General features: G+C 44.7%; 1 protein-coding gene across 2 annotated transcripts in view; it reads left to right on the top strand.

Annotated features, from left to right (window-relative positions):
* LOC144721227 (contactin-2-like) overlaps positions 1 to 26537 on the top strand; it is a 120131-nt gene that overhangs the window by 16676 nt on the left and 76918 nt on the right. Inside the window, exon 1 of one of the 2 annotated variants that reach the window (XM_078598674.1) lies at positions 8040 to 8138. The exons of the other annotated variant lie outside the window; for it this stretch is intronic. The gene's annotated coding sequence lies outside the window, so the exon portion shown is untranslated. Of the gene's footprint in view, positions 1 to 8039; positions 8139 to 26537 lie in introns of those variants that run through there. 2 annotated transcript variants of the gene reach the window in all.

Below are 26537 nucleotides of genomic sequence, written 5' to 3'. Positions count from 1 at the left end.
TCTATAAAAAATGTGTTCCCTAATGCATTCATCGGGTTATATCAAATTCGCATTCCAAAAACACGCATTATGAGAATGGACTGTAAATATATAAAAATGTTTATGATAAGTACATTCTATACTCTTTGGTTTTTTGGTAAAGTCACATAGGTAAAAAAAATAAAAAAATAAAAAAATGAAAACAAATAAATTAAATCACGACGTTTCGGAAGCAACACAAGCAACCGTCATCAGGTGTTGACTGCTCCAGTAAAATTACGAAAAAAAACAAAGAGCATGGATCCTTGCAGTCACGAAAACTTCAAATACAAAGTTCAAATTCAAAGTACATTCTACCTGCGATTAATCCCATCCCTGCATCACAGTCGCCAGAATGTTAATATAAGAGAGCTGGAACAATTTTGTGATATGCACATCGATCTTATGTTGAGGCACACTGCGCAGGTTCTCATGATTTCAGGCCAGGAATTGAATATTCATTAATTTAATTCTAAGTGGCTGTCAGGATAGCTATAAATAAAACACAGGGATTTAAAAAACATTGCTATTATTATACTTTAGCTGCAGCCCATCTTGCTGTTGGAAAAATGGTCAATTAACATTTTGAGGTGAATAGTACCGATTTTGTTTTTATATATATGTTTTGGCATGCCCTCATGTTAGGCGGGGTTTCTAATTCCACAGGTTTCCTTCCACACACACACACAAATACTCAACAAGGAATTGGACAAACATCCTGATGCTGAAGCTTCCTGCAAAGTCTGCCAAGTGTCCAACGACATGGAAATAGAGCAACTGATCCTCAATTCTGCCTGTGTGAAGCTCTGAATAGAACCAACCTTCTTTCGTGGGGTTTCTTTTTCTGGGTACTCCAATTTTATCCCAAATGCTGAACGCTCATCAACACATTTGGCCAAACATCTCGGAGCACAGGACCCTTTCGAAAGACTCTTACATTACACAGTGCGTATGCCACTGCCCATAATGCTCATCAGCATTGTGCCATGTTGACTGCAGTTATTTTAACAAGGTTCAGGGGTGACTAGCGCCCCAATATATGCTAAGACTCGGTGAGGGTTTTCTTGATACATAAGCGGCATTATTATTGCTATTAACTCTTGAAACTTGGTGAGGCTTTCTTGAGCACAGAACTCCAATGTTTATATTATGTTGCATTAATGCGTACCAAGCCCGGAAAATGTTGCAACTCGGTATAATTAGCGAGTGCTCCTCAAAACAAACCGGCACGGTTTTAATTGGTTTACTTTTGGAAGGATACGCTTCAGGGTGCTGCATTCCAGTGTTCACTCTGTAATCGCAGTGGTGTCTTGGATATTACTGGCACAGCACAGTTTGTCCTACGGAAGTGCCTAAACCAAGAGGCATGTTGTGGAAATGTATACGAACAGCACAGTTAGGAGTAAGCAAACATATCCATTTAACGTAGTAACTAAAGGTGAGGTTTACTTTCTGGCAACTACCACCGTCCTCAAGAAGGGAATTATAATCACCAAAGCGTTAATTATATTTATTATGGCCCACTGTTACTTTTACGCTGCCTTTGGGACCCGGTGGTTTATCTCTGGTCTCTTAACCCATATAAACTCTGGGGTTACCTTGGCAGTTCATAATTGGATATCGCTCACGAGCGAGCCCATACAGCAAACCGATATAACACTCTGCCAAACCCTTGGCTGTGTATAGGTGGGTACGGATTATTTTGAGTGTAGTGGTGGTGCACTCGCATCACAAACCTAGCGACTTCGGTTTGATTCTATTCGATCATTAACATCCGTTGCAAATGATATTTGAACTTGCTATCCCCCCCCTCCGTCCCCTACTTCATAATCCCACACTGACCAGCACGGAGAATTATGGTCAAATAACCCCAAACATGGTTCAGGGAGTCCACGTGGTGGCGGTTAGCCAAAGTGGTGGTCATTCAATATTTTTGTAACTTCATCAGAGTGGTGGGTTTTTTTTTGTCTGGGGCATTAAAGCGTGTTTTAATTACATTTGTACCAAGCATGTCTGCAGTGCCAGATCATTGCTCCATGGCAGTTGTTATGATGCCTCTACTCCATAACGGCTCTTGGCTGTGTAGGATTTGGAAGGCAGCAAAGAACAAGGGACTATTGAACTCCAACATTTCTGTAAATTAATGCAAATTAAAATGTGTGTGTGTGTACATTATGTATTTGCTCTATTGTCAGGATTCAGTAAAAAAATCAATCCTTTGACTAGTTTTTCCTACTTTGTATTGTTTAAAAAAAAATATGTCTGGTTTGTACAGCTTCTGATGTCCCACTTGCCAAAATGTAACATGAGCATATAATGCGAGTTACATTTGCATAATTCACAAATAATAGATTGTCACGCACAATTCAATGCACGTAGCTTGAGTATAAGAATACAAATGTCTAGTGACATAAGGGATGTTACTGTATGTTGCTGGCCTAAGAGTGCCAGGGCACGCGATGCACCGTCATCGCGTACACCCTGTGAGAGGGTGTAGTACCAGCCCTAGCGGGGCTTGATGAGCGCTGCGATAGCACGGGCACCACGCACAGCGTGTGGTGGGGGCTCCCACGAGGGTTGCCTCGGGCCATTGCACTCTGGTTTACCCCGCAGACACGTGGTCTAGAGTGTCCACAGAGAGGCCCCTAGGTGGGGGGACTAGGGGGTGATCACGTGTCCGGGCAGAGCTCTGAAGAAGGATCAAGAGAGAACGAGAATACTTGAGAAGGAGGGTGGGGCCGAGGGCGGAGCGGCCCCGACCGTAGGGGGATATAAGGCAGGTACCTGGGAGGGACCGGGGTCGCTGCATCCTACAAGCGGAGAGCTCAACACCTGAGGCTCTTCGTCCTACGAGGCAACCACGTGGTCGGAGACCCGAGTGAGGCCCGACCCTTCGTAGCAGTAACTCCTCTGTATAGAGTAGTTAGCTGGGTGGTCACCACCCTAGGCTGTATCTGGTGAAGGGGCAATTACCCCTTTGTGTTACGTGTTAATAATACATGTGTTGCCTCTAAAAGGAACAACGTCAGGGACTCAGTTGGACTCACTACATATGTATTGATAAATGCATGCATTATTACACTGCAAAGTGTGTTCATATCTTAATGGTATAGTGCAGTGCATGTGACTTTCAATGTAAAGGTGCAGGACTGAAATTCCTCGCTTGAGCCACTGCTGGCAGAAGGGCCTCCACGTTGGACAGCAATCTTGGAAAGTCCCACACATCTACCCCAGATTGACTAACTGTAATACGCTCGTTTTTTAACTGCCGTGCTGGGAGGTGGACCCAGTGCCCTCTGGATTGCAAGTCTAGTTTTCTAACAATTACAGCACGGCAGCATTCCCATAGCAAACGGCCCGACCGTACAGCAAGATGTAGTAAAGTGTACATGTTATCATCTTGGCGTGGGTTTTCAATAATTTTAATTTGTAATAAGACATTGTAAATGATTAAATATACTTTACGATAAATAACAAAATATTGTGCTTGCTCTTAAACTTAACAAGGCATTAGAGCAGCAACTGAAGGAATTTTCTGATGGTATTTTGCAATTATCTGGCTTCTGTGGCATCTGATTTCAAGACTTGGAGTCGGTCCCATGAACACATATGCAGAGTGTTTCATGCTGGCTACCCTTGGGAGTTGGCCAGGCAATAGACTGGACATTAAACATCCATTATTTTCCTTCGATAAAACTGATTGCTTTTAAGAGATATACGAGTCTATGCATTGTTGTAGCTACTTCCCGTTTATTATGGACAGACATTTTAGTATTTATTGCAGATTTTTGAGCATTCAATCCCACAAAGCCATTCATACAATTGTGTTCTTTAACAACATATGTTAAATTGTTTAAGAATATTTAATCCACCCTACATGTAGTGCTATACATATAATTACATTTAATGTCCTTTAATCAGGCCTCCTTTCACTCAGCAAGAGCACTCTCAATAATACGATTTCAATTTCAAATCGTAGATGGGGATTGACTCGGCCCATCATCCTTATGGGGTCAATAAAATTAATACCACTTTCTGTGAAGTGAACAGTAGCTATTCCATAGGCTTGTGGCCATATTACCACAAGTTCACGGCTGCCTGTACATGCTTCAGCAGGTTAAACTAAATTTCCTCTATCATTTAGCCAGGCAAGTCTGAGGACTCATATTTGGCCAGTTACATTTTAACACGGAAAGATAATCTTACGTATGGGACGAAACGAGAGTACTGCATCTAAAGAGAACCAACCATACACATACGAGGAAATATCACTCATTGATCCACACAGATGGGTTCAGGAATACACATTGGTGTACTTGTCATCTCCAGGCCACTTAAGAGCCCAACGGGTTTTGGATGTTTCACCAGTCAAATTGATCTGTTATCCCATTCCTCAAAAGCCCTGGATTATAGGTGTGCACTAAACTGGCTTTATCTTTGCAAAAGCGATAACGAATCTCAATGGGTCCTTAACTTGTTTAAGTGAAGTGCATTGAAATTAAATAATTAACAACCAGCAATGCTGCCCATTTATCAAATCCTGCATTTGGTCAGCATCATGACAGGAAGTGTGAGAATAGGTTCAACTTGGTCTATTTTACACAGGGCAATACTTGGTTGGCATATGATTGATGATTATTGTGATAAAAAAAATTACCAAAAGATTGAATCAATACTCAAGCGAATGGAGGCAACTAAACATACCCTAATTGCTGGTATGGGTCATCACATGTGACCTCTGCCCTATGGCCAGGAATACAAGAGCTGTAATGTGCACGTTCATTATGGAGAATATAGGAGAAAAGCAAACATTCCCCTGTACAGTTTCATTCTGATGAAAATTAATTTCGGCGCTTGATGTAATGAACCACATTTTTCTTAATTTTATTGTGTATTTAATCACTGGTGCAAATATTTTTACAATAATGATTCGTCTGATTAATTGCTTTGCATTTAAGCGGTGATTGTGTATATTATGAGCAAACTATGATATATCAAAATTATATTGCCCAAAGTAAAATTGTCTCCTTGCTCAAACGAGTGTAAGGTGTTGCCCATCCATTCCAGTAGCTGCCGAGTCATTCATAAACATTCCATATTTTCATGGCAGGGAAGAGTCTCCCCATAGGGCCAGCCGTTGGTGACTTCCTAGCAAAGTGGGGCTTACTTTATAAGTTGTTTCCTTACGGGGTTGCAAGACTTTGTCTGGAGATTTCTGCTTGGGATGTTCAGTCGATTAGCACGGTTTGGCTACGTGCGGTGTGAAAGACAGTTCAACATGCATACATAAATAAGCCAGTTCCTCAGATTAATATTTTTTCTTGTGGGAAGATTTTAGAGTTCCCAGAGAGAACCTACCCTTACCATGGGACTGCAATCCAGTATCTGCACCCACGAAGTAAACCAGCAATATACTCACTCAACTCCTCTGGTGGCACTGTGTTTTCCTCCGGATTGGTGTCTCGCACACCCTTCACGTGCCCACACCATCCCTGACTCCCAAGTCACTGGGTTAGTAGCTTACACCGCAACACCTGACAGGTTGCTATTGACTGGCTTTTTGATTAGCACACTTAACACGAGGCTCTCCAGTGAGACGGTAATGTGACACTGCAACCCCCCTTGCTTTGACACCCCATCACGTGAGCCTATTCCCGGAATAAGCAGATCTACTGACTAATGAGCTTTCTGTAAAGTGCTCACATGTGAGTGACTCACTGCCCAACCCACCCCCATCATATCAGGGCTGATGGAGTGGACGATGATCCACATGCGTATAACAGACCTGACCTTTAAATGCTGGCTCTTCCTGATACAAAGATAAAGATCCCCCGCATAGCCTTAACAGACTATTGGGGCAAGTGCGGTTAGCCAGCACCATGCCCGGCCGCCTTTGTCTCTAGTGGCAATGTTGACACACCACACCAGGTACTCATTTGAGGCTGAGTCTACCTACGGGAGGCCCAGGACCGGTTCAAATAATCGTCACTGGTGTTGGCCGTGAGCGGGAATCGAACTCCAGTCGCTGGGTTCATAGCGCACCGTGCCAAATGCTGCACTACCGCAACAATAACAACCGCCATTCGCCACTAAGTGGTGGTGACGTCACCACGACGCTTGAGCCAGGCCATGTGCACCTTGAGGCCACGAAGTGTCGAATGCCCGCTGGCAGGAGGTCACGGGGCAGACCCAGATGTCACAGGTCGACTAACTGAGATGACTGGCTGATGGACCACCTGTGCCCCCTACTGTGCCAATTTGCTGTGCTTTAGCCACCCGGCACTCCGCTCATTGTTGTGAGCGTCGTTCCTCCGCCCTCTGTTGTTGTTGGAGGGCGACTGCCTATAACTGCCCAGTAGCGTCCTTCACGAGCCTCCTCCGCATAGGCCGATCTTGACACCGCTGGTACCAGTCATTGGCAAGTCCACTCATCTCCACATCCTCCTGTACTACGTAACTCCATCTCATCTCTAGCCCGTGCCGCGCCCGTTTAGGCCCCTCGATCTGGCCGAACAAAAGCTGTTTGGGCATGCGGTGATTGGGCATGCGGGCTACATGGCCCAGCCAACGCAGCCTTGCCTGCCGGAGGTGCTCACCGATGGGACTTTGCCCAGATCTTTTAAGGATTTGTGAGCTCCTCACACAATCCAGCCTGGTTAAACCCAGGATGGATCGTAGGCAGGCCAGCCTAAATGTTTCTAACCGGCGAAGATGCTCCATTAGGGGGGTCCACGTTTCACAAGCATAGAGAAGGGAGGGAATGACCGTGGCCGAGAAGACCTGAAGCTTCGTGCGGAGCAACAGACCAGGTAGCTTCCACACAGTGTTACGCAACTGATAAAAAGATATTGCCGCTCGACTGATTCGGAGTGAGCACACTGCCCAGGTATGGGAACTCTCCACTCTCTCCACATCTGCCCCATCACCGATTGGGAGTTGTGGGAGCGGAGTGTCCGATGGTACAAAATACCCAGGCAGGTGCTTAGTTTTGGTGGAGCTGATGGTAAGGCCCCACCTCTTAGTGGCAAGCTCCAGTTTCAGCAGCAGCGTCTCCAACTCCTCCTCTGAATGAGCAGCAATTACCAAATCATCGGCATACATAACGTGGTTGACCAATAGGGAGCCATCCCTTGACCGCACCCGGGCATCGATCAGCCTCCCATTATATCTGTACCAAATGGAAATTCTCCCGGGACAGCTATTGAAGGCTTCACGAACGTGGACAAAATAGATGTTAAATTATGTGGGAGCCAGAGGACATACCTGTCGCACCCCAAGGTGTACAGGGAATGGCTCTGACTCCCGGCCACGTAGTTTTACCCGGGCCCGCTGACCATCAGGAAGGTCCTTAATGATTGTGAGCAGAGGGTCAGGGACTCCGAAAGCACGAAGAACAACCCAGAGCCCAGGCCCACTGATGGTATCATAGGCCTTGACCAGGTCAATAAAGCAGAGATGTAGCTCTTGTTGGAATTTCCTACACCTCTGCTGTAGCAGACGGACAGAAAATATGGCATCTGTGCAGGACCGCCCTTTCCTGAAACCGCATTGGGGTTCCGCAAGCCTCTCTTCAGCGTGCCTCGCAAGGCGATGTTGAATAATCCTTGCCAGGACCTTTCCCGGCACACCCACTCACAAACATACAATATAAACATGCAATGAAATGCTTAAGACACATTTTATACATTTTTGCTTGGATTAACGTGAATTGTCATGCAGGAATAGATAATGGGTTCCACTATGCTTAGTGGGCAATTGGCAGATCATCTCCATTGGCAGCCCTGAACTATTGATTGAAATTTTCCGTTCCCATAATGGACACCATACCCATCATGGGATAAATTAGTTGACTTCCTACAAAGCAGTACAAATGTTGTATCAACCCTGGCAATGGACAGAGTAAACCTTTCGCCTACATTCAAACCGTTAGCTGAGCCCTCCGCTCACAACACCACCCTGCTGGTTGAGTGGAGGCGGTGGCGTGCTGTTATGTGACGACGTCAGGATAAGAGACCAGCTCTCCGCTCACTCAGGCTGTGTGTTTTAGAGCGACTATCTCAGCAGCCAAGTCTTCTCAGCCTATCCTCCGGCCCGGGAATACTAATCAGCTGCGCACTTCGGTAAGGTTATTACAATTCCACTGCTTTTTTGGCACCGAAGTCGAGTGTTTACATTTATTCTTTCGTGAAATATAACGTACAATGTTAACGCTCCACTGGGTTCAGAGTATCCGCGGCTGCCGTTGCTGGTGCTCTAGTTTATTTCTGTCGTGGTGTATTTTTGTATGTTGACATGGAAGTGTGTTGTGAAATCTAAAAAAAAAATCGGGCACCATTAGTATGCGGGGAGTAGCCGTAAGATTTTTTTTCTTTTCTTTTTTCCACCATGACCATGGGTGGCTTTTAATCCATTGCCACAAAGAGATGTATGTGCCTTTGGTTTGCAAAAAAAAAAACACTTGGCCAAGCTGTATTTGAAAAGTGAGATGTGGCGAATGTGGTTTGTCGTGTCCCTATTTTATATTCTGTCTGCAGATCGCTGCATCACGATGCAGGGAACAGCCTCGCATTAATATGACCAGCTGCTCGCCAATATAACTGTGCATCTGGCATACTCGCGTGTCTTCTTAGCGTGCACACTTTTAATTGTGTGGACTGCTATTTAGCATGATAATCAGTAGAATACTGCCTATGGGTTCTGGTGTAGACTATTAATGAAATCTACAGTAACGTGTTTTTATGCAATAGTTCACATATGGAGCGGTATCTGTGTGTGTGTGCGCAAATGACCTCCTGCGAGCTAGCCTTCGACACTTCACGTGGCCTCGAAGTGCATCTCGCCTGGCACAGGTGCTGTGGTGACGTCACCGCCGCTTCGTGGTGAACAGCGGTGGCTGTTGTGTGCAATCCGGCGAGAGCGTGTAAATAGTTAGCACAATGCCACGAAGCCAGCGACACGAGTTACATTCTCGCTCATGGCCAACAACGGTGGTGAATATCTGAACCGTACCTGGACCTCCACGAAGATGACTTTGCCTTAAATGAGTACTTGGTGCAATGTTTAAACATCAGCACTGGGAAGACAAAGGCGGTTGGGCATGATCCTGGCCACACCCCACCCACCCCCTTGTGTGCAGTGCCGGTCTCAATAGAGGTTCACTAATAACACTTGTCCCAATAGTGTAGGTCGGGTATATGGGAATCTTTGTCTCATTTGAGCAATATATGTGTAAGTATATATACTACGTTAGCACACAGCCAGCTAAGTGGTACTGTGGTTAGAGTGCACGGCTCCCAATTGGAAGTTGAGCCAAAATCCAAGTCAAACTCGACCCACAACCTTCATCCCCCTTCGTTATGTAAACGAGTAGCACCTTATGGGACGTCAACAGTGGTTGTGCTATGACATTGCCTAACCCCTCCCATAGGAATGTGTAATTTCCCGAACTGGCTCAGGGCTGTTAATCAGAAATGAGAAGTGTTGCGAGTGGAAAAACCACTCTCGCTATGTAAAAAAGTCAGCTGTCCGCTTGCCCAAATGAGTGTTGGGTGATGCCCAAATATCCACTGCTGGGCTTGAGCCAACAGTGAAACTACTTCTTCTACTTTCTTATTAAAGGGACCGACCGGTCTCTCCACATAATGTCCGCTGATGACTTGGGATAAATTCATACAAAGTTTGATCTTGATTACAATGATGACGACTAATGATGATCTGATCTTAATTTTCTTCCAGGGTGAAATAAAATCAGTTCCACTTTATGGAAAGTCAGAGGTGGTTTCATTTTGAATAGACTGATCCAAGCCACATAAATATGTAATGTCCACGACTGGGTCAGTGCTGTCAATTGAAATGAGCACCAAACCCCATTGCTTGTTGTTGCAGGGCAGACCCTAAAGCCCGACTTCGCATGAAACGCAAAGCTGCAATGTAATTGAAAGAACCGTGATATAATATAGTGTGATATTGTGTGATACTGCGTTTGCAGTGGTGCAAATTCGCAAAAGAAGCTCGGCACATTCTGGCACTGTGGAATAGGTGATGTTTTGGGCAAAGGCCCTGCCTTATAGCGGAGCAGTGTGCTAGGCGCATTGCACAGAAGAAAAGTGCTTGACAAAATCTTGGATTAGGGTATTGTTTCTCCCAGTTTTGTGCTGCCCCTAGGCCTTACAGCCTCCTGTGGTTCATCAGTTTCACAGAGGATTCCAAAATGAGCAGTAATAGACAACATGTTTTTTAAGTCTGAATGATTGAATTAGGCACTTGCAAAGCGCGAGATGGCACCACGCTTTGCGTGCTGTGCCGACCCTACAGGACAGGGTGTGTGGGTGCCGGCCGAAGGGTAGGGTTATGTTCGGCCATGGCACTCTGGTTTATACGGGAGGATACGTGACCAGTTAAGTCTACAAAGGGGCCCCAGGAGGGGGCTAGGGGTGGTCACGTGATTGGGACCCAGATCCTTCCCGATGATTCTGGAAGGTGGATGTGGCCAAGGGCGGAGCCAGCCACGCCGCAGAGAATATGAGCCGGGTCCCGAGAGGGACCAGGGTTGTTGTTCATCCTGGAAGAAACCTTTGTCAACGTTCTCTGTTCAATGAGTCTCCAACACACGGACCCAGGCCGAAGCTGTTTGGTGTCGGTCCGTAGTAGCAGTTACATTGTAACTAGTGTAGCTATCCTGGTGGTGGTAACTAGTGTAGTAACTAGTGTAGTTAGCCTGGTGGTCACCACCGTAGGTTGTTATTCTGTTAAGGGGAAAGTTACCCCGTGTGTTGGAACTGATTAAATGTGTTGCCTCCAAGTCTACATCTGCGACTCAGTTGAACCCATTACACATATGTTGTCTTATACAAAGTGACTGCACTTGCATGTTAGTGCAATTCCTTTTAACGTCAACGATGTTCAATTTAATTCATGGTTCACATCCAGTATATAATTCGGCCAGTTTTTTTTTTATGTACGTACATATATTTTGTATATGTACACATGCAACAGCATACAGCGTGCCTGTTTATTAGTAACTCGGTATACATTTATCTAAGAGCGAGTCGATTGAGGCGCATATCTCTTGCGAGGAATGCATAACGGACCGTAGAAACTAATCAAGTGCCGCCTTGCATATAACACCAGACAGCTTGGCAGCATTGTTAAATGCGTCACACCCTGCTGATGAGACTCGTAGAAGTTGAAACCTGTCCAGGGATTGTCTTGCCTAAACACATGCCCCTAGGAAACATGGGTCCAGCAGTCTGATGTGTTTTGATGGACTTGAACGTTGATACATTTTGTTTGATGGAATAGATCCTTCTCGGACACTTTATTCATGCAGAGACCATTGTTATTTCCGTGAAGTTTATTCATTGGTAATGCTCACATTTTGGATCGTGAGCACGCGATAACCTGCTCTTGTGAAAATATAACAGGGTCTTTAACGTTCACTTTACAGGAGATGGCACACTTTGCCGGTCCACCATTTAATTGCCACGATTGCAATGCTAAAGGTATGCAACTGTTTAGTCCATGCAGTCTAAAATAATAATAATAATAATCCTTTACCGAGGTTAGCCTCAACTGAGTGTTTGGACTTTTTCTGGAGATCCTGTCTGTGATGCTTGGGGCAAAGAAAATCGTGCGGTGAATTTGGAGTCAAAGCAAAGTGTCTCCACGGCACGTACAAACACGGGGTGGTTGCTCACGGCCATTGGTGGCCCTTCACTCAGTGGAAATTCCACATTCCCATGGCACCGGTCAGTCACACCGGTAATATTCCAACCGTCGCTTACTTCCCACAAAGTGGGGAGGTGGGGGGGACGATGGGCGGTGCGGACACTCCACCCTGATTGAACTCGCGTCCTTCCAATCTCCCACTACAGCATTCAGTCATCTGTGTGCACTTGCTTCGAATGTTCCAACCTAAATGCAAAACGAGCCACCTCGCTATCGGGAGATTCGAATGGAACGAGGCAGCTATCGCATCACGGATATCTGCGTGGGTGTTGGCCTATGTCTGCCCGACGCACTGAGTGGGTCTCGCTTGCTGTCCCGTTAAATATTTCCCGTTCATTCCCTCCTGGGTGGGGAGGAGCGGGGGGGTGTGAGGGGAGCGTGTGGGGGGGGGGGGGTGTGGGGGGAGCGGTGGGGTGTGAGGGGAGCAGGGGGGGGGGTGAGCGGGGGGTGTGGGGGGATAGTGGAGGGGGGGGGCAGGCGGGGGGGGTGTCAGTCATCTGTGGCTATTCGTTGAAGCTGCAAGGCCTCCTTGCAACCGCCCGCCTCCCCTGATGAATCGTACTGCCCGTGACTGATGGTTGAGAATTGACCCACTTACTTATCGACTCTCTCATCCGTTGGTCCTCGTCGCACATGCACGGAGTATTACAGCGGAAGCTTTCAAATACAAGAAGCGTAACCCGATTGACATTGAGACGCGTGGAAGGTTTGCACTGCACAACACGCATTGCCTGGTTGGTGGACCCTTAATATTGGTCGTCGCCAGCCTATACTTTCCACGCGGGGCCTTGTTTTGCTGGGGCTGCTCTGCGTAGTCATTATCCCTTGCAGGGACCATTATTTTGACATAAAGCCACAAACGGTTGGCATCTTTAACCAGAAATGTGTCTCGCGAGAAGGGACGGATGAAAGAAGTGAAGGGATTTAATACGGAGTGTCGGGCTGGAGGAATCGCACCCCCCATGCCTCATTTATAATTAGAAGACGTGCACCTCAACTCGCTGGAATGGAGCAAACTTTTAGTAAACAAAAAAGAATACCCTGTAACAACTGCGCATATGCCTGCTGTGTTTGCAGCAAGAAGCGTGTTTCCTCCTGCAAGGTGCAAATTTCGCTTGCTCCCGTGCAGCATTTTGCAGGCATTTTTGGGGGGATTTTAACGTCTGAGGTCTAAGCAATGTGTCAGAAAGTGGCAGCTTCTTCATTCACTGATCGTGAAAATGTGAGCGGGTTAATCGTCACATTCGTGAATTCATTAACCACCTCTATAACCGGACGAGCTCATAGAGTAACAGTGTTTTTTTAAAAGTCTGAGTACATTTATTCCTGATGAAAAAAAATAATTGGTACCCTGTTAAAATCGCCCAAAGTTGGATAATTTCCATCGGCCGAATAAGTGTCGTGTTCCAAATGGCCGCTCGCATCCGTGGCAGCGGCCGCCCCACTGCGCAGAGTGGCACTGCGGGCAAGCTCACGTGCTTCCATCCGCGATCGCCCACCATCTGCACCTGTGCGGAAATTCCGGCCATTGAAAGTTCTTAGTTCACCCACCATGGATGTCAGCCTCACAGTTTGAATGTTGCGAGTTGCAAATCCCCGTCCGGGGGGGGGGGGGGCGGTGAAACCAGCCCATCGTCGCCGCCGCCGAGATTCGTAACATGCCAACTGATTTGTCACAAGTAAAACGGTCGCCATCCTGTGGATGTGCTTGGAATGTCGAATTTTACAAGTGGTTGATGTTTGTAAACAGGATGCGATCACCACCCTAGTGTGTGCCGGAGCATAGACACTTGGAATCTACCTCGAGGATGGCAGCAGATGAAAGAGAATGGAATATTTCTGAGGCTGATCCATACAGAACCAAGTGCAAGCCAAGCCCAAACACATTATATATCTCCCGTGAGGCTAACAGCCTTGGGCACCACCCATTAGGTCGAGTGCTCTCAAGCCACGCTTTTGTCAAATGCATTTCTTTCTCAAGACCGTGTCGACCTTTTATAATCAAAGACTTGAAATTATAAGCACAATGCATCTAGGGTGGCGGGCAAAGCTGCAATGTTGCCATGTCGTATTTTAGCGCATGAGAGTGCAGTTTAGCACTTTTTGTTGCATATTGACCGTGTGCCAAACTATGAAATGGCTCTCCGTTAAACGCCGCATAACAGATCTTGCTGCAGTAGCCACACCCATCGTCCATCGAAGGGGACTGAGTAATATCGTTTCCAGTGCCCCTTTGCTGGAAAAACTCACCAACCCAGTGTTATTTGTTTTAAACCTGGTGGGAGCCCACTTCTATTATTTGCCCCTGTTTAATGTCACCCAGATGTTGTTCATTTTTCTGATATGACATCCACTCATTTATAATAACTTTTCAGATTCCACTGCCACGACCACCATCGGTGTGGTCTGTCAGAGAATGTGTGCTTCAATCAACACACGGTGTTTAGAGAACGCTCGACTCTGGTCAATTGGAAGTTATGGCCAGATTTTCATAGAAGGTAAATCATCAAAACACAAATTAAGCACGGGCACGTAAGTACAACTACTTTGTTTCATCAAGCCTATGTATTTATAAACATTTTACATTTACGATTGAGAACCAAAGGGGTGCAAGGCTGCAGTAAAGGTTAAGAACCACTGCCTCGTTTTGAGGTTAGCACCTTAGTATCAATATGTGGAATGTCGGCAGTTGCTTTCCTGTGCACATACTAACCCCTGCTATTGGAATGTGCAATTCTTACCATTCGATCAAGGCCACCAATGAGGGAGACCCTACGAGTCGACGATGACCTCATGGCAAGTTGCACTTTACAATGTGAGCTCGAGATTCTTGCCTGAGATTTTGGCCTGGAATTGAACCCATTGATTTCTCGGTTGTGAGTCCATTGTGCAACCCGAGATGATTTTGAGGCTCTCTTGTGGCTATGCCGTCCGCTACATAATTGCTTTATCCATTAAAATGTACTGAGCTTCTTAAGAGCATTATGATTGTAGCCAGGGGGCACAATAGCTTATAGCCATGGTAATGATTAGTGTGCTGTAAGTATACAAGGAATGTAGCCCGTGCTCAAAAAAATGTTTGCCCTTGTGTGCCTCTTCTTAAAAGGTGCTCAACATTCGTTTGCAGATAAATAATTAATTTCGTCTCTCCTAAATGCACACGTGTCTGCATGTTTATTTAACTTTATCCATAAAAAAAACAATACAAACAAATTGCACACCAACTGTTCACCGGCTGGCATGTCCACCGCCATTTTCACTTACTATAAACTCATAACTCAAACTTTATGCTGCGTAAAACACGGCGTTAATCACACGCTCCTTAGCATCAATTCTCCAGCCTTTCAAGTGCAGTTGTAAATTCTGAAACGGGAAGACGTAAAGCCTCGTATGTTACAAACGACAGAGGTGACTGTTGAAAATCGTGGATATTATTTAGCATACATTGACGTTAAAATTCACAAGAACCAAATTTGAAAATTGACAAGCACCAAGTTTGAATACCTGTTAGGCAGCTCAAACGTTATGCAAATATTTTATATATACTGTACAACAAAAATCAAGGCCATTTTATTCTTGGCAAATACATGATTCACATTTGCCAAATGTCAACAATACCGATCAATGCTATAATGGCACGGGAAAGTAGTTGATAGTCGTTTGACATAGGGACACGTCAAAGTCTCAGGACTTTTGTTTTTACAATATCCTACTGTCTACTGGACAGTCTGGAAGGAGGAAAAATAGCATGTCAACGATCCATATTAACATGTCTACTTCCATTTACAGACTACCTCGTGAAGACCTCGCCTATTCGATCCCATCTAATTAGTATGAGAGTGTTTGGCTTGGGCTTTTAGGCGGCGTAAGTGGTTCAAGCAGGAATGACAGCTATGGTGAAACAACACTTCCTGCTTGTCAGTGAATGTGCCTGCAACAGGCATTATGGCAGGTGTGTGTTTCTGACAGGCGATGTGTGCACCGTTGTATTGCTCGTTGTATTTTGTGTGCGCGTGAATTTCCCTCCCACCTGTACAATTACTCCAAGAGAAATTGGACTCACGTGGCAAAGCAGTACCTGAGTCTTGAGAAACATTGATGCTTTTCTTGGATGTTGGGGGGAGTACAATATATTTGGTGTTATGGTGAGCACAATGGAATTGCAATCCAACGGTCGCCGGTTCGATTTACTGTACTCAGTGTGGCAGTTGCAGGTTTCTTAAATCCACCTCTCCCTGCCTCTGTCCACCGAGCAGTACAAATGGTTACACCACAATTACTGCAGGAAATCAGCAGGTTGTCAGTTATGGGGTAAAGTGTAGGAACGATATCCCTCTGCACATTCGCAGCATCACCTCAATCGCCTCCTTCAAGAGAGACTTAAAAACTCACCTCTACAATCATGCTTTCGAGCGACTCTGAGCTTGGCTCCGCGCCTCTGAGTTGCGGCCACTACGTCTGCAAATTTGCGCGCGTTACAAATTGAACTATTATTATTATTACTCGCACCTCTTACAAGATGTCTGGCCTTCGTGGAAGAATAGGCCAAGTACCCTCTCAAGCTCCGCTGAGTGGAGGCCGTTTTCCGCCATCAGTGACATGAGCAAGAAATCGCCAGGACTGCACCATTTTTTTTTTATTTCACCTTTTACAGCATATGTTGCACAGGGATGAATTCGCAGGGTGGGTGTATCTCATTTGGAAAGGGCTGGAGCGACATTTTTTATTGAGTTGTGAACTCATTCTAACATCCCTCCAGTGTCACCACAATCAGGACCACGCTATACAGTACGCAAATAGTGGTTGTTTTGTTAGAGGCCTGTCCCCCACCTTCGCAAAGTGAAATATATGACTGCTGGCTCACGACTGCCAACGGAGGTGAGCAACACCCAACCCCACTTGGAGCATGGCATCTCACTCCAACACTCAGATATTACTGGAGGTTATAAAAATAGATGGTCACAAGTTCCATCACTGTAATCATGCACCGGCCCTGACACCAGCTCTTGCGAATTGTTAAAAGCCAAACATCGGGTCCACAATCCAAATTCCCCGCTGGAAATTCCACCGACGACCAAGTGCCGCACTGCGCAATTGAAATGAATGTGCTTCTTTTGCGGAAATGTGAAAAGTGAAATGACAACAACAGCAATAAAATCACGCATTCTAATCCAAGTTGCCCGGAGGAGGTTTCCGCAACTTTAACTGGCGTGGAGGTATGCTTGCCGACTCTTGACATTTTGACAGCTGTGCAAAGTTGTGAAGAGTGCGGATGTTGGCGTGGTTTTTTTAAGCTGATTTATAAAACTGTGTTGGGCCGACAGCTGCCGATTGAGCCACTCGCTCACAAAAATGTTAACACCTGTGTAGGCCGTGATGCAATACTTATTCATAGACATTTGTTGATACAAATGCTGCATGGATATAATGAGTTGTTTTTTGGTTTACCAGAAAGGCCTTCAAAGTAAAAAAAAATGTTTTTGTAACCTATTATTATCGTTACACTTTTGGTCGTGAAATATTTCACGTCAATGTTAGTGACTTGGGATACGTGATTTTGCTTTGTTTTGATATGGTTGTCCACTGCTCGACTATTATGGCCTTCCGACACCGTGTCGGTCATGGGGAGGAGGGGTTCTACGGACATACTTCACCACTCGTCTGTGATGGTTTGTGAAGAGGGGTTTCAGGCTGGACGAGGTGCAGATAACAGCTCTGGCTGAGAATCTAACTTTGATTGCTGTGTTCATAGTTCAAAGCACCAACCACTCTACCCTCGTTTGCTTTTAAATGGGCTGTCATATGGTGCCAAATGAAAGTGGAAGATGCTTTAAAACAAATTTTTAACGCTCATGGCATTCTAATTTTAGGAGCTAATCCGTAATGGCTGGACATTGTGGCGCATGCCTCGAGCTCGATGCTTTGCAGATGGGGGGGTTGATGGATCATCCATATTCTTGGTTCTTTCGGTAAAGTCACGTAGAAGGGAAATAATAAAATAATAAAAATTTAACATAATCAAATCATTCTCACGACGTTTCGGCCACAACGCAAGCAGCCGTCCTTGTGTTGTGGCCGAAACGTCGTGAGAATTATTTTATTATGTTTTATGTTTATTATTCTATTATTTCCCTTCTACGTGACTTTACCGAAAGAACCAAGAAGATGAATCCCTGCAGTCACGAAAGCTTTAAATCGGGATCATCCATAGATTATTGTGCTTGCAAGGCTCTCCCTACTGGCCAGTAGACGGTAGTACAGCAAGTGGGTATGTGACCTGCATGTGTGGGCTTTCTTCCGGCCACTTAAATTTCTCCCCACGTGCAAAACATTGCCAAACAACGTCATTGAGACGCGGCCTGAGAAAAGTCCCTTAACCTCGGTGATATCGTAGCAGATAAATAAAGGTTGCCTAATATCGTTATACTTTGAAATATTTACAAATTACCTGAAAATAAATGACAAGGGAAAGCATCTATAGTTTTCATACGCCTGCGTACACAAATGAGCCAGCGAAATACTCGCACGTGAATCTCTCATGAGCCATGAAACAGAACTTTACTTTCTCGAATGCGGTTTGCTCCACACGCTCATCTCTTGAAAAATCGTGACGCTAATTGCCAGTGGCGTCATCAAAACAGCCAGCGCTCATTGATTGAAGTAGAAGTGCAGCTCGCCTGCGTCTGCTCCAAATCGATTTCAATAACGCAATCCTTTGCGGGGCGCGGAGTTTCCGGATTTAATTTCGCTACGTGCGACGGCAAGTGACGGGTAAGCAGCAGATGTCGGTTGCCTCGACAGCGTCGTTTATTGGACGAACGAGCTCTGCGCAAATTGTCAAGATCTTCCGCCGTGCTGTTTTCCCCCCCCACTACCAACTCTTCCCACCCGCCCGCCCCCCTCTCTCTCTCTCACCAGCTTGACGCATTGCAGTCGCTTGCTGGTTTTACAGCATCAATTACATTTCCTTCAGCGTCCTCTATTTGACTTCCGTGGAGATACGTTGAGAATAATTGCACAGGGAAATCTTGACACCGTTAGAATACCCATAATTGTGTAAGCGCAGGGCCATTACTGTTCTCGCCATACTATTTATTCCTGCAGAGGTTTTCGCGGTTGCAGTCCGATGGGTTTTCAGATTCTACCGCGGGTTGGTGTTCAGCATGGTGTCCAACGTTTCGCTCCACATCCATGTGGTTTGGGAGCTTATTCAGGAACGTTTCAGTACCCGAAAACACACGAAATAATTCGTTTTACCAGTTATATGGAATGTGATCATGTGTGGTAGTTGCTATCAGTCAGCCACTTGTCTTTGCTTTACTGGGAAAACAGCCCATTACAACAGTGAGTTTCTTTCAATCGGTAGACCTGGTAAAAGTGATTAGTGTTGTGAAAATAATTAGTTGCAAATAGTGTATTACTATCATTATATTGTCATTACAGATATGGGTAATCCAGTGTTATTATTCCGATTTCAGTGTGTAACCAGATTGATAGGTAAAAATTACACTAAAAACACAGACCTTCATTTAAAACCAAAGGGTGCAATGATCGTGTCAGCAGCTTAATTCCACTAGAGGCCCATGCGCACAGACGCCGTGCAGTCGTAACGGGAGAGCGCGGTGACGCGGTGGTTCGTGTGGCGGAACGCCTGTAATCCAGCGCTGTGGAGAGAGGCGGGTCGGTGAAACTCCCTTCCCGTGGATGTCGAGGAGGAGCCACGCTTTGCCTCGCCACGAGAATGTGGCACAAAACAATGTCGGCTCCCACCTGTTCCGTCAGTATGGGATTAAAGGTTTCCCCCTCGCATGCGTGGGATTTATCGGAGTGCTCGGGTATCCAAACACATATAAACACTCCATCAATTGGCCAAGAATGCCTTCATATATAGTGGACGGCAGAGCTTATGGGGTAATTTGATGCCAACTCTACGAATGGCTGTCTTTTCAACTTGTCTCTCTCTCCTTGAGAGTGAGCGAACACTTGTGTGCGTTACATGTTGAAATTCTTCTTCTTAGTAAATCTGGCTCATGTGAGTTTGACGCACGGTCACGACTAACGTCGGTGGTGTGCGGTGGACTGTGTCCGAACCGATTTCTGGGCCCGTTCCAAATTCGCAAACCGGTTGGTACCGACCAGCCTGTGTGCCTCGTTGGCATTGCCGAACCTGATTCCCAGTGACCCAGAGTTCAAGCACCGCTGCGAACGAGGGATCGATTGCACAAGGCTTGGAGTAGAACATGAAATGCAGGAGTGAAAAAAACTACGAACGTGAAAGGACACAATTGCTAAATTATTATCGATTGTAACTACGTCTATTAAAGTACTGCGGTTGGTTTGCGAAGGTATATTGATTTATTATGGTAGGTGGATCATCTAACGTAATAAAATCCTTATAATATAGAGTGCCTTAAAGTTGTGCATTTCTAATATATCCAATGCAACCTCTACGGTCGTACGCGTGGTAACACTGTACACTAATGATGTTATCAACTAGAGTGGTACTAGATTCGAAGCTTTCGTGACTGCAGGAATTACTCTTTGGTTCTTTCGGTAAGTCACGTAGAAATAAATTAAATAATAATAGAATACGACGTTTCGATTGCAACACAAGCAACCATCATCAGGTACAAAGGAATGAGAAAACAAAAATAGTAAACTTGGAAATATAATGCAATACAACAGAGAGTCGGCCAACAAAATATTCAACACCCCACCTGGTTGATCACGTTCTTCCAAAGATTGTAAAAATTGAGAGAGAGAGACAAAACATAGACACGGAGACACACAGACAGACACACAAGCAGAGAGAGAGACACACAACATAGGCACACAGAAAGACAACGTCTCTGTGTCGAGCCCTTACATAGAGAGAGAGGGGGGGGGAGCAGAGGGGGAGTTGTGTGGAATTCCTGCCCATAGCAGCCGGAGGAGAGAATGGCACGCAGTTAACGCATAGCCTGGTTGATTACGTTCTTCCGAAGATTGCTAAATTAGAAGTTAAGTGTGAAACAGACAAGCACGGCAAACCCTCCCCATAGAGGTGGTTCAAACTAGATTATATTATTTAATTTAATTTCTTTCTGCGTGACTTTACCGAAAGAACCAAAGAGTAACTCGAGTGATTTTTACTCGCCTAATGAACGCCATTTGTAATTACCATTTTCATTTAAAAAATGCAGGTGTAATGATTAATTTGGCAGTGCTGTGGGCAAAGGTCACAACTTTAATTTAGAAAGTTGGTCGGATGTTAACTTAGTCTCTTATGTAATTTACTTTGTGGCTATTCATTCGCGGTTTTCCTACTCAGTACACATAGGAATGTGGTTTAGCACCACAAGCACAGGAAAGGCCTTAAATAATTATTTGAGCATGGGAGTACATGGTGACATTGACTCTGAAAGCACCTTCCCAAGTGGCTGTAACAGTAGCCTCCTTTTTTTTAGGAAAGCCTCACTGAGTCTCAAGACACTTTTTCAGGTAAGTTGTATTGGAATGTTGGCTCGCTTCCTGAATGAGAATTTTGCCTGTGTGAGGTAGCTGGGGTACCTGGAACACGAAACTAAACTATAAACTATTTTGATTTCATCAGGTAAGGCCCACTGAGCTACATAGCTCTTTTTCAGAAGCAACCTGGCCATAAATGATAGCCTAATGAAGCGGCTTATCATGTGGAAATGTATAGCAGTCAAATACAGTACTCAAAACACATGTCGTTTCTAAATGTGGCAGGGAAAAAAACGAAGGATCCGGAGAAATATCCACGTGACCACGTGGAGAACATGCAAATGTACAGGTGTCAGGGTCGGGATTGAACCCACGACCTCCTGTATACCAGGCAAGAAAGTTTACATTTTGTCAGTCCACTCGTACGAGGAGATAACTCAAACATTCATGCAGCCAGGTCGGGTACCTGGCTTGTCATAACGTTTCCAGTGATTGACAAATGGACTGATTTAACTCCTATTTCAAATACACTTACCACAAGTACGCAGCATACAATACATTTAAATTAATAAATACAGCACTGCATGACACTTCAACCTGGCCAGTTTAACACGAAGGCTTTCGCCATCAATATTATCCATAAGAGGTTTTTGGGTTAATTTAAACTGGCCCTTTGTCAGAGTGTGTACATTCTACATTGCTGTGGCTAACATTAGTTTGGCTAAGCCCAGCTCTAATTACAACTACACAAAGAGCATTGACTATGTTCTGGGGTTTGTGGTTATGATATGTTAATAAATTAAATAGGGATAAATAGGGATATACTGTATATGTTACGTACAAAAGTATACACTTTTGTAAAAAAGAATGAATTCGTATGCGTGTGGCAGCCGAGTGAGTTTGAAAAAAAAATGTTACGAGCTTGAAATGCTGACTGCCACAGAAGTTGTAAATAATTCATCAACACACGGTGTACGTTTGCATCGGCTATTTGCTGTGTGGTGAGTTTTCCAAAGTCGTGTTTGCCACAAGCACTTGTGGTGAATTTCAATTGCAACGCAGCGTCACGTTGCAACGTTCTTCGTTGCCGCTTTGTTGGAACTTGTTAAATAAAGTGGGGTGAGCATTTTTTATTGTTGTGAGTGATCCAGTCTTGACATCGAGGTTATAGAGGGTGGGCCGTAAGTAACGACCTGATTTCTTTTGCCTATAACTTTTGAAGAATTAAATAAAAGCACGAACTCTAAATGATAGAAAATGATTGAATTCATGGCGATTCGATATAATTACGCATTAAAAATAATATCTTGTAAATGCGTTGGCAAATCCGTGCTCTTTCAACGGCATTTTCCATCACTCTCGGCGGCTTTGATGGTCTCTGGGCTGAAATTCTTGCACCAATTCACAGGCTTCTACTTTATTTCTTGCACAAATGTAAGCAAAATAATTTAACGCAAAATCCCACTTTCGAATCGGGTAGTAACTTATGACCCACCTTGTAGAGAGCTAAGTGTGTGTGTGTTGGACACAGCAACACATTCAACATTTGCCATGTTGTAGCACAAATCGAAAACCACTGGTTTTGGATCTTGGTAAACTCCAGTCCTCATTATTGATTATTTATTGCAATTATTCAATGGTATCAACCCGCTCATTGCCAACTTCCCGTAACAATGACAGTAAATAGGATTTTCACAAATTTTGGCACTATTCAGCAAAGAGAAATAACAAATGTTGACGACACATCGTGCTGTACACCTGGATGCGTTCACAAGGCAGAGTGGATTGAGAAATGAACGAACGAAGTTTACATGGCACACAAGAACACCATATAGTGTTTGATGGAAATCCATTAGAGTGAATTTAGAAGTTTTTGGTTCTCATAATCCAAAGCCTATCCCTGATACGATATGACATGACACGCTTCTGACTTTCATGGCATGACTGATGGCTCAATTGAGATGCAATTGGTGATATAATGTCTGACAAAACCGAGGAGAGGCCAACTTCAGAGCTGAAAAGCATTATCTATGGGCCGTAATAAGATGGGTCTTGAAAGATATCGAGGGGAGGCATATTTAGGCCATTTGAACGATTACTCAAAACACTCTGCCAGCATGTTGAAAGTATGATTGTTATATAATTGGTGGAAATGTCAAAACAAAAGTAAGTAGCGTACATACTTTTTTTAAGTTTAACTACAGGTCAGGTGACTCCGCGGTAGAGGGAGAGGCTCACAATCGTAAGGTTGCCACTTTGTAGGGAAGTCAACAGTGGTTGTGCTTTGGATAAACTCGACTACTGAAGGAATGTGGAATTTCCACCGTGAGCTCTGAGATGGAAACAGATGAGGACCACCTCAATGCTCCTTTTAGAACACGATGACTGACTTTATGGCCTAGTACATGCTATAAAGATAATTGTATATGACATACCACTATAAAGTTGGTATGGTCCTTTGAGATGAGCTACAACAACAGTGAACCTTGTTTTAGAATAGTTATCTTTTTCTATAACCATAGTGTTTATGTTGCTTTAATGTCCTACATAATTCTTAATTGTTTTTGTTAAATGTATTTTGGAGTGATATGCTTTTCTGCTTCATTAGACTTTGATAGTGACAGAAAGTGTTTACAGTACAAGAAGATGATGATGAATAAGTAATTATGTACGTTGCATAAGCTTACATTATTTATGTTAACTGGTGTTTGGAAAATCCTTTGTACATGAGTTATGATTATGTATTATTCATCTTATCGGAAAACCATTGTATGACCGTTTCCGGTCTCAATTCTTTTCAATATTGTGTCGAGAAATCTATGTACATTTACTTGTACCTGACATGGGCCTCTTTTAGATTTGCTCAGCCCATTTTGGACTAAGCCAAGGGTCTCAGCGGCTTTGCCCGCGCATTGTGAACCTGCTAAACCCGCGTTCCGACTTCCAACCACAGACAGAATTAGCGGCGGGTTGACAATTAGCCGTGTTCCCGTGGCCACACATTTCACCAATTTACAGTGACCTGCGTGGTGAAGCTACAGGCAAACAAACCCCAAATGGGTGGCCTTCATCCAACGGTGGATTGACCAAGAGCTTAACATTATTATTATTTTATTTTAATTCATATAAATACTTTTGGTAACTTTCCCTCGCCCTTTGACATCTTTCAGTTCAAACTGTTTGGATGTCCTCCCATAGCAACAACACCACTCCTTTATAGGAAGGGGTGGAAATAGCAACATTGCTTTGGTATGCAACCTTCAGAAACATGTACTCAAATTAACTGCAACTGCCAATCGATGCGTGCATGCTGCGTTTGTGCATATGGAGGAGTGGTGGCGCAGCAGTTGGCGTACTTGCGCTGTGAAATTGGCGATCGCTGTTTGACTCCCAACCGTGGCTGACGTCAGTTGGCGAGTGATATCTGATCCGGTCCAGTATCTCCGCTCGGTGGTGAGCAAATAACAGCAAATAACAGCACTGGAAGGCAATGGAGGCCAGCTGTGGTGATCTGTGTTTTGATTTAGTGTGCTGATCTTAAAGGTGCATTGAAAATTTTTGATACTCTGTTGTGGAGTGACTTATGCAGCCAGTTATGGCTGCAGGGTTTGGTGGTACATGTTGTTTGTGTCGTTTATTGTGAAAATTCGGTCACAGTTCATATGATCACTGTTACATTGCTTTTATGGCTTTATTTTGGTGATTTCGAAAAGTTTTTTGGTTTGGCCATGTTTGTTTGTTTGTTGTAGTACGGAGTTAGACTGATGGCCTTAATCTAAGTTGTCTTGTGGTTGTTGTTGTTGTTGTTTGACTTGCATCCCACTGGGACTTTTGCACACAGCGTTGGTGTACAGTGCTTTTTCTGCAATATTTTGCTGTCATTTTCTTGGATTTTCTGTTTGCACATATTCACATAGTCACTTTAAGATGTTTTTTTTTGTTCATGTTTTTCGTTTTTTGTTTGTTGCGGTTGCACCCGATTTCAAGAGCCGAATGGCTCACAGGGCTATACCAAATAAATAAAAATGAAGCTGAAAAACACTGACCACACCATGCCGCTCTGATCCATTCTGTCATCGGTTGTTGCTGACGAACAACACTTTGCCTGTCTGTATATCCGTTTAAATTCACGAGGCAAGTGCTGTTAGTGATCGCCACCAATTAAGGCCTGCACGGTGCGTGAGCAGCACCATAGCTGCCCCCCTGTGTCTCACCAGTGCTGATCTTTGCACATCCAACACATTTAAGGCTGAGCCAACCTTGGGGAGGCTCGGTATAGGTTATGATACTGCGTGAAATGGATGTGTCTGGCTCTGACTCCAAATTGAATCCCCATTGCCAAAGCTGTTTTGTTGTGCTGCATGCTAACCACTCCGCAACTGCTCACCAAAACACATCTACCGTACATCATGGTGCAAGTATTGTTAGCGAGCATCTATTTGAAGGCCTGTATGAAACACAAAGGAGGTGGTGGGTGTCTACACCACACCTGGCCACCTTTGTCACTGGGTACTCATTTAAGGCTGAGCCAATTGAGGGGATGCCCAGGACCAGTACCGGTGTTTGTGACTGATGTTGGCTGTGAGTGGGAATTGAACTCGAGTCGCTGGGTTTTGTAACGCAGTGCACTGGCCACTGTGCCACCTCTCTCCACTGTTACAGCAGTGATAAAGAGCTTTACAGCTCATCGGATTCCTCCAGTATAAATAAATATTCAGATTCTGACATGTACTCATAGGTATATCACAAATTGAATTCCGATCGCCTCCATCGTAAATAGGTCGTAGTGTACCACTGATCTCCAAAAGTCACCCTGAGAGTCGTGAAAATTCAACATTCCCAGAACGAGGGCCAATGTTTAAAGAACAGCCTCTGTTGGCTTCCCGCACATTGAAACCCATCGACCCCTGGGTAACGACGCTGCTGTTTACTCTCACGTTCTCCCCATTTACGAGCAGAATTCTGCCCTCGGCACCACTTGGTCAGATCTTGTTTGAGTGATTGAAGATATTGGTCTCATGGCAAAGACAAATGCTTCTTTTAAATTCATGAAACCCCCTTTTATCTCCCTCCGCAAAGCGTGCGGTTGTTATTGTTGCCATGGTGGCTCTAGGCACAAACGCGTCTGTCTGTCTGTCTGCCTGCCTTTCCCTGCGGGGAAAGCTGGGTCGCTTTACCCAGCGACTCATTAGAGGAAAATAACTTCGCCATCCAGACACGAGCGAACCGCCGTGCAGGGTAATTTCTTTGTTCAGAAAGTGGAATGATGGGACTGTTTCCGTTGCATTCAAGGCAAAAAAAATCTGTCCGTATTTCAATGCGATGTCATATTTGAAAAGCCTTAA

This window comes from Lampetra planeri, chromosome 11 (genome assembly GCF_965212315.1).
Source record: "Lampetra planeri chromosome 11, kcLamPlan1.2.h2, whole genome shotgun sequence".
In the NCBI taxonomy this organism is placed as follows: Eukaryota; Metazoa; Chordata; class Hyperoartia; order Petromyzontiformes; family Petromyzontidae; genus Lampetra; species Lampetra planeri.
The sequence above is the reverse complement of the archived record's forward strand: the minus strand, read 5'-3'. Positions and strand labels throughout refer to the sequence as shown.